This window comes from Calliopsis andreniformis, chromosome 4 (genome assembly GCF_051401765.1).
Source record: "Calliopsis andreniformis isolate RMS-2024a chromosome 4, iyCalAndr_principal, whole genome shotgun sequence".
Taxonomy (NCBI): Eukaryota; Metazoa; Arthropoda; class Insecta; order Hymenoptera; family Andrenidae; genus Calliopsis; species Calliopsis andreniformis.
The window spans coordinates 7,657,426-7,667,179 of record NC_135065.1 but is presented as its reverse complement, the minus strand read 5'-3'; positions in this window follow the sequence as shown (position 1 = coordinate 7,667,179).

Here is a 9,754-nt window from a genome sequence, read left to right as displayed (position 1 = left end):
TTCCAATTGAAACTTCTTCGTAAAAAATTCCTTAACTCTAAGTTCCAATAGTACTTACTTTTTAACAAAATTTCAGAGAAGAATTTTCCTAATTTTTCCAACTTTCAATTTTTTTGTTATGTTTCAGGAACACCGAAAAATAAAGGCGATTATCCATTTCTTAACACAGTATTTAAAGAGTTTATAGTATTAAATTTCCTTCATTTATAACGTAACTTAATCGAATTTCTATTATTCTAATAAACCGAAGGGAAAGCAATAAGATCCTATGATAAACCCAATTTTAAAAAAAGTGGATTTAGGTTAGTCTGGCTCTGAGGTACAGAATTATGCTCTCATCATTTGAAACTCCTTGTACATGTAAAATACACTCCTCCCTTTCTTAGCAATTAATAATCCCCAGTTTCCTTTGGGACTGACTCTAAACTCGTGCCTCCTAATGGAAATACTCGCTTAAAGCTAAATTTAGTACAACAGAGCCTCTGCTTTCTGTCATAGCACGAGATAGTTTAGGTTCTCAGGTATTCTGTACATGGCTCTATACTTGAAAACGCAGACGATTAAGCTCGTCTGTATAAATAGCCCCGTCAAATGTCCAGGTCGATCGACCCAGAAATGCCAGAAAGGTAATTGAGGGGTTCTAGCTCGCTGCTACGCTGAGCTGAACAATAGATTGCACGGCTCGATTCTTTGCGGTCGAAAACTCAACCATGACGTTTCTGATCTTTCGCGCAGTTCCGATGGACGCGACATTTGCATTTCCATTAATTTCCGTCGACACTACTGACCAATGGAAATTGACGTAAATATTTTCAGGGAGTTCCTCTTTGTACTCTGACCTCTTTTGGACACGCCAAATCGTTAGCACTTTTTGCAAATAGCGTTGATGCTATTTTGTTGAAAGGCTTTGTCCCGACACTTAAATTGCATTCCACCAACTGAATGTGCTATTTTTTACCTTTTTAACTGTTTTTTAGAATTTAAGCTTAAAATTAAATTAAATTGGGGATAGTGGCCAAGTACTTGGACATGGTTGGTTACCGAGTTTTTTACTTTATTAACAAATTCTATTATTAGAAATATTTCCTTAGAAAATTGCTATTCGAGAGTTCTGTTACTAGAATTCTACTTTTACTGTCAAGCACTATTATTGTAGTCATGAATTCATTATGAACAACTGCTCTGACCTACCACAAGAAGACTATTTTTATTCAAATATATCGAAGCTGGGTATAAATTTAGTCGACCATATTTTACCTGAACACACACTTTCCACGTTTTTCTCTGTCATGCCACAAAGTGGACCACAAGGAAGTTACCCAAGTATTCGCATCCGCCTAATGCACCGCAGAGCTTCGTAAATATCCCCTCAAAACTGGCGCACACAGGGTCCCCTGAAAACACCGAATTACGGGGAAAGGAATTTCCCTAGGAACTCGTGGAATTCCCTTGAAAGAACTTCCACACTTGGTTTCTGTTAGCCTGTCTCCTTCGAGCGACTTGGTAAGGCGAACTTCCCCTTCCTCTCAGATATTTAGATATCCCCGAAGCAGATTAAATTAACATTTCCTATCAAAACTTTCCTCCCTCTATTCCCCTATACTGGTAACAATCGTGGTTCCGCGATCCCCAGAAAATTGGGTCAGTATCTCAAACCCCGAGACGGTGTCCCAATACTGCACCGACTCGAAGAAACAAAGAATGTAATCCGTGGAAAGAACTCCGGTAGAAAATAACGAAGCGGGTAGGGGTAATCCTTCCCTCAGGGTGAGTCTCATTGGGGGAGGAACTGGAAGAGAGAAAAAAGAACAGAAAGGGCGGCCAGACGACTGTCGATATCCACGGAACGAGAGACGATTTCCGGTGATTCATGCAAAGGTTCGCAAACCGCCCCACACCCCGAGGGGTCGCGTACGTACACGAGCGAGGAGAAGTCGTGGAGTCGAGCAACGGCCGCTTTCTCTTGGGGTAGGTCGCCGTGAAAGGGGCCGTTGAAATTTCCGGTTCTATAGTCGGCAAACTCGAGCACCAAAAGCCGCCTGCAGGTATATTTCCCTGCAGTGTGTCCAGTCCCAGTATGCTTTCTGCATAATGAGAGGCGCGGGTCAGGAGCCAAGGGGCTGAGGGACGGAGAAGAGAATTGAAATCCCTGTGCTACGTGCAGACCGGAAGCAACCCCCTCTAATCAATGACGGACGCTTAATAGGCTGGCTCTCGCTGCGACTCGAGGAACTTTCCTGCACGGGGCACACTCTTGATGGACAAAGAAAAGTGGCCGCGTGCTTGTGAATGGGACTGGCTAGCGAAACGGGGCGGAAAATATTACAGTTTTGTAGGTGGAGGGGAAATGAATGGCGTCTGAGATCGGGACGCGACTCGAAGTGGATTAGGTTGGACTTGGTTCAAGTTCGAGCATTAGTCGATTGTCTTGGAATAAATGTCGCGCCTACGCGAGGGAACTGTCAGGGGTCGAGAAGAAACATTTTTTCGTAGAGTGATATGAAGATTTCTATTTCTGGAGTTAATTACAATATTATCAAACGTATGCCAACATTTATTCAAAAGTTGCTTTCCCCTGAATATTTCTTTTTTGTAAATTTATATATTTTGTAAGATCTAGACTTGCAATACTAATAATCAATAAACTTTAAAGGAATGTTACCCTGCAGCGATTAAAATGAAAAATGCTGGCACGTCTGTATCAGAAGATACTTCAAGCAACTGAATAAAAATGATAAATTTAGTGCTTATCATAGATATCCTGCTCTACTTTTAAATTATTCCTAATAGTGGACCATGGGTAGAATCACGTACTGTCCTCTAGTCAAAGTTCAGAACCATTTTCCTCGCTGATAGCAGCGAATATGACCATCCAGAGACGCAGTTAAAATAAATCGACGAAGTAAAATGAGACAGCGTTGAGTTTTACGATTTTTTATGAATTATCACGTCACGTAACCATAACTCAAAGCTACGACAAATAAACCTCGACAGCGAATTCGGCTGTTCCGAGTCGCTGCGAACAAACTACCCTCTGTTTCCGGTTTCCTAGAACTTTCTCGATGGATGTTACAAAGCAGAGTTGGCGGATGTTCGTTCGTTCCAACGTTTCAAGTGTGTAATTGGCAGGGGATGAACAGAAGCATGAAGTGACAAGAGGGTTGATTTCGATGTTTTTGACTTCTTTGTCTATCTAGATACAGTGAGCTAGATCACTTAGGGATATCATTAATAGGTAATTAGATGATCGCGATCTGTGGCAGTGGATAATTAATTCTCCGATTGTTAGTAGTGTCTATAGGAGATGAAGTCATCAATACAGACTGTCAGGAATGTCTACAGCTATCGGCGAATATGATTAAGAGGATTGCAGAATTCCTGCACTGAGCATGTGAAAAGCTATACATTAGAATTCTTAGATTTAAGGGTTAAGTACCTGTTAAGTAGAAATTAATTCGGTGCCTTCTGTAAGTAAATTTACTATGTATTCATAAAAAAAATATAATACAAAGTTTAGTGTTTAAAATATTCTGCAACATATTCAATAATTGTATTCCATCTTTCAGATAATTTCTGTGTACCTTCACAAAAAGTAAGATGATCAGAATTATAATTGATTTAAGGTAAAGGCACCGAGTTCTTTCTACGTCTAATATATTTTTTATTGAAATATCCTGTTGCAAGAATTTTTAGAAATTATTCTTTAAAGAAATTATAACTTGTAGGATTTCTAACACTATTCAGAAATTCCAGAAATATTAAATCAATTTTAATTTAAAGTTGTCAATACGATTTTCTTAAGGGCCACGACTTCCTTCGCGAAGGAAACGAATGTAAAGAAATGTCAACATCGATGACGCCTAGAGCGTGTCGATCTATTATAAGAAACTTTATAGCTACTCTGGCTTTGTGGAGAAATCGAACGTCAAACGCCGGATGCATGTAACGCGTGGTTCTCGATACTCAACGCTCCCGAGTTGAAGGAATTGCCTGGTGATACTCGCACAGATTCCACTTATCGACTGTGAGGTATTTGCTGAGGCAAGCGAATCGATGCCCTTTGATCCTTCGCTGAAAATATTAACAAAACTCCCTTCAAACGACGATATTCTTATCAGAATCACTTTATATTTATTCCTTAAAACAAGGCTGAAATTGTCAGTCAATCGCCATGTGGATCTTGCAAAAATTTTCCCCAGAGATAAACTACAAATGCCCCCTCTACACCTTTCTTGAGAGTCAGTCTTCCCTGCACAAGGAGAACACAAAGCCTCATTTGATTCTACCTCGAAGGGAAATTCTGAAGCCGTGAAGTCTCTTTGAGCGTGGTAACGGGACAAGATTCGCGGTAAAATGATTCGAGGGCCTCTGCTGTAGCAACGAGTACGCCCCGTCTGTGCGCTGCAAGCAACGGAACAAGGATGGTCGAGGGGAAACGCTCGAGATGGTTCTCGCCTCGAAGAATGGGGGCTCGAAAGGCTTGCCAACGCCTTGGGGCGCGAATCGAGTCGAATCCTCGAAAAATCTGTGATACCTCGCGCACGAAGGCCCTTATCGGTTAGCCCGAAACTCTGTGAAAGAAGGATCGATCACCTGAAAATAATGGGGTGCTCCTCCACCCGCATCTATTGTTTATAGCGTCTATTCTTCCCCCAGAATTCGAACGCCTAATCATCCAGAGGTCGACGCTCTTCGAACGTTTCAATTCGCAACGTTTCGCTAAAATGACTTATCGAGCTCCCCTGGAAGTAATTGGAGCCCTTTGAAATCCTCCCCTGCAAATAATGAGCGCTCTAATTGCGTGAGCCTTAGAACTCGTCGGAGGCTGTTGAAAACGATCTTTCGTAGTTCGTTTGGCAACGTCGAGAACTTAATCGAAGCGCTTTTTAATGAATACGCGGCTTCCAGCTGAGTGTGTTAACCTGGCGGAAGAGCCTGATAGCTTCTTACCTCGAGCAGCCCTTGGATTAATCCAATTACAAACGAACATTCGAAGTCGAGGCGAATCAGTAGACGAGGAGGACTCAGCGAACTTCCCGACTGTTTTCCTTTGCCAAATGGAAAGTGGCCCCGCTCTTTCATCGGCTGTTAATTACGTTTCCATCGGAATCGCGAGGACGATCATAATCCCGATCGTCGTTGAATTACAAACGAACCAAGACTGGAAGGGGTTGAAGGGGATTACAGCCCCGGGGAAATCAACGAGACACCACCTTCGCGAATGCTCTCTGACTTCTTTTCTTTTTTTTTCCCCCGAAAGTTTTTCTCTGGCTCGAGGAAACGAGGGGAACCACCGTGTAAAGTCTCCCGCCCCTTTCTCCTCTTTTGTCCTAGTCTTCTAGTGCGTTCTCCTTTCTGCGCCGAAGAAATGGAAGAGGGAAGAATTATTCGTGGAACTTGGCGACGACCATTATTTGGCTACGCTCGTAAATCCAGCGGTTTGGATAAAAGTCAATTGGAGCTTATGAATTTTGCATGCGTTCCACGGCGGAAAGTCAATCGACTTGGGGATAATTCGACCTCCGTTGGACCGAGAAAAGTGGAGGATTCGAGTTTATGGGGTGGTGGAAGATTAGTTGGCGGTTATTTGCCGAGGAAAAATGAAATTGTACAGGCGTGGGGACTCTTGCGCGCGAAGTTGAACGTGTTCCAAGGGTTTTCTGAGTCGCGGGGGATCCTCGACTGCGCGACCTCGGAGAATCGAGTGAAAGGGTGAAATCTTTGAGAGCCAGCTGGGAAAAAGTTTCTTCCCTCTGGAGGCTTCCCTTTCGAGTTCTATTTCCGAACAGTCCCCGTTTTTTCCATAATTGAACTCCCCTGTTGAAACGAACCTTTGAAAAGTCGATGAAATAGGAAAGTTTCATCGTAATTGCAATTAGCTAGATGCTGCGCGAAGGATCGGAGGATTTTACTGTGGTGTGAGTGAAGTTCTACTTTGAGAAGAGAGGAAGCTTGGCGGAAGAAAGTCACTTTTAACCTTCAGAAAAATAAAGCAAGTAGAATAAGTCTCAAGTCGGACACAGCGAAATCTCGTGTTATTTCAGAATGCAGAAGCACCCTTTAGAATTTCTGATCATTCACGATTTCTAGAGTAAAATGTAAGTTCATTAACGATGATAGGTGCCCCAATACTTTTAGACAGAAATGTAAATATTAAAGACACTAATTTCCTGATTAGGGCACAGTACATCCTGCAAACCTCAGATTCCTTTACCTTACATTTCAAATAAAAGCTAGTACTTCCAAGTGCCTCTGCAAATTGAAACGTTCAGAAGCTTGCCTCGCGAGATCGCCTCAATTCAGCCTGGGAAGGCTGCAAATATTCCGTGACAGGATACGAAACAATCCAGGACTTTTTTCGAGTGGCTTTGACGTCCCTTTGCGTCGTATTCCGCGGCCCTCGAAGAGAGGTCACGGGATCACAAAGGGTCGTAGAATGTCCAGGAGCCGAGCGGGGGTGCCTTTCACCCTTAGATAGAGAGGAATCTTCATGCTGGAGCGCACTCGAGGAATCTCACAATGGCGATTAAGTACCGCGCACTCAGACGTGCCTCCCTCGGTCTTCGCGGAAAAACTGTCTGCCTGCCCGTTCTAATTCGACGTTCCTCTAGAAAAACTGAATACTCGGCGCTACCTTTTCCCCGCGACTGCGTTTATCGCGCGAAAACTTCGGGCTCCTCATTTTCTACGTCGGCGAAAATTCGTCGCGAATTAAGGGGATAGAATATTTAACAAGCAGACGGATTCAAGGGAAGAACAGAAAAAAATGCTTTTCTACTCCGTTCCTAAGTGAAAATACAAAATATACATTTTTATGGATATAATATTAAATGGTGTGTATTATTATGGGAAAAATTGTTTTAAAATGTAGCACATGTACCTTAAAAGTGGCACAACTTAGAAACGTGATTCTTCTATTTATTATAAAAGGTTTGCTAGTTAAAGACTAAGAGTGTAGAATTTATTCAAAGAATCCTTCGAATGTAATAACAAGAGAATTATTTAATTCAAGTATCATCTAATTATTTTTTAGACTAATCATTCAAGTGAGATAAGTTTTATTAAGTAAAACTCCTCTTTAGGTCAATATTTTAAACTTACTAAATAACTTTCTTTTAAACTCACAAATAGTGTGTTTTTTGCTTCCCCTCAAATATATACTTTTTTGAGTTCTGTCACTTTTGTAATAAGTATGCTATATATTTTTATTATTTCAACCTAAGTTCCCCCAAAAATGCAGTAATTTCTAGACAGATCAAATTAGTTCGATCCATTAACAAGCTCGAAAGTGGAGTTGCAATTTGAGGCACTTTCTTCTGGATATACAATGGTCGACCTCAAGGCGATTACGTCGATATTACGTCGAAACGCTAATAGAATCCAGAACATTATGTCTGTTAACTGGAATTACAATAGTCTGACCCGCTAATCCCATCCCGAAGTTGATTAAGGTCAATGCGCACGCGTTTGAAACTTGCAGTTTCAAATTTCGGAATGAACCTGTTCGCCTTCATTGACCTACTTGAAACTGCAAGGGGTCGTATCGATGCAGCCGCGTACTGCACTGATACCATATCGAAATTGTTACAAAATTACATGACTATACGATCTAAGCTACCTTGAAACTCTATTCAAGTTGAGCAACACGTGTGGCAAGTGTCGAAGCGTCAAGAAAGTTCATGGGTTCCTTCGATGGAACCACAAAGTTTTCGCGTAATCCTGTCGAGCAGTTTTTGGTTACTGTTCTAAGCAAAATTTAGTGGAATATTATATTTTAAGTGTGTCTCAAGTTTGAATGTGCATCGAATAAATAATCGAATATAGATAGTTTCGATTGTGGATATGCTATTTTGGAAGATTTGAAGATTTGGAAATATCTAAATTTGAATATGCTTTTAATGCTCGAATTTTAAATAAATAGAAATGCATGAAAACTTGGTCGTTGCTCTGGAGAGGCTTCATAAAAGGTTCATATTTACTTTCCAGTGGGATCGGGAAAAATGGTGTTTATATTTGTATTGAAACTTCCACTGAAATCTACCCTGGATACTTCTGTTGTATGTCTTCTGAACGACTATAACTTCTCTCGTATTATGTCAGATATTTTATCTCCCGACCCCCCACTATTTCGACGATATTTTATTTCCATGTCACGGGCTCTGAAAAGAGTAAAAAATGTCTATCGGAATTTCCGCGTAACTCGTACCTCTGCTGAGAATTTACTCGCCATACAGTTTTTAAAATTTTCCAGAATGATAAACGCTCCAATTGCGCGACTCGCTCAATCGAGCCCTGAACTCTACGCAGGACATTTCGCTGCACTTTAACCCAGCCTCAGCGACGCATCAAGGATCGATTTTACCACTCTCAATTCCCAGGAGAACAGCTTCTTCAGAGACCTCGGTATTTTCTTTTCCACCCCCAAAGGCAGGGTAAATCTAACCACCGCGGGGACTCGAAGAAACAAACTCTAAGGCCGCGGCAGGAACTAAAAACTCTTCTTACAACTTAATTGCATCGTCGAGAATCTTCAGATATCGTTCGTCGATATCGAACGACGAAAACACGTAAGCAACGCGAGATTCAATAAGGAGCCTGAAGCAGTTTGCAAGCGCTTGAACGTCAAAGATCGAAATTTAAAGACGCTTCGGTGTCGTGTTGCACCGAAGCGCATTAACTGAGCTGCAGCTTTGTCCCGAGGAACCCTGGGCCCTGAAAGTTCAGATAACAGAGGGAACGTCTCGTTTTCGCGTGAACGGGCAATTGAACCGAAAGCCGAATGCTGCATTGACGAAGTTTGCGCGTTCTAAGTCTCGTCGAAGCTCGCGTGAGGTCTGATAGAGCGGTTCGGCACAGCTCATGATTTTAATTGTCTTTGTTGCCATTAGAGGGACAGTCTAAATTGTCTCAGTTTCCAAGTAACTTTGTACATGTAAAATAATTGTTACTTGGGTTGATGTCGCTGATTTGTTTTGGTAGATTTTTTAATTCCTGCAGGATAAAATGAATAAAAGAAAGTAATTTTCTATGATTTCAGGATTATATATCTATTGTAGATGGAAAAAGAACAGAAACGAAGAGTATCTATGTTAATAAAAGGCGATCTCGTTTAGGATCTCAGCGTGTCTGACTCTAACAAGCACTTTTTACTAGCTCGACTGGACCACCTCACGCAAGAATATTAACCTTCAACTGGTGACGTGACGTGGCGTCCATTGGACTCCATAAACGCTGCTTACAATATTATAATTTCAAATTGATGTATTTTGCATATGGCGTCAAATTGGCGTGTGGTCACCACTACTGAGATGACAAAATTATGTCACTAGTTCAAGGTTAATATGACTGAGTATTAATTAATCCTAGTACATTATCCAAGCCTTTCCTTTTGTTTCATGGTTCTTATTTTCCTCAACAATAAATAATTAGCCAGTCTACGTACTCATAGAATCAACGTTTCTTTTTCTATTCTTTTTCATCACGTTTCATCTCATTTATTCCCACGATTAGTTAAAACTCCACCGTACTAAATTCACTTTGTCAGTTTAAAAAGTCTCTACCAAGGGTTCGATAAACTTGCCGAAAATCCCAGCTGGTTTCTCCTGCAGGCGAATCCCAGCGGATCCAAGTCGCAAGTCAGCCGTCTTAAATATGCCCAGCAGAGTGGCGCAGTGTTTTGCCTACAGCAGTAAAGCCTCGCGGAGCTTCTGGCATTGTTTGCCCGTCGCGATATTGCGGTTGTCACGAAAACAAA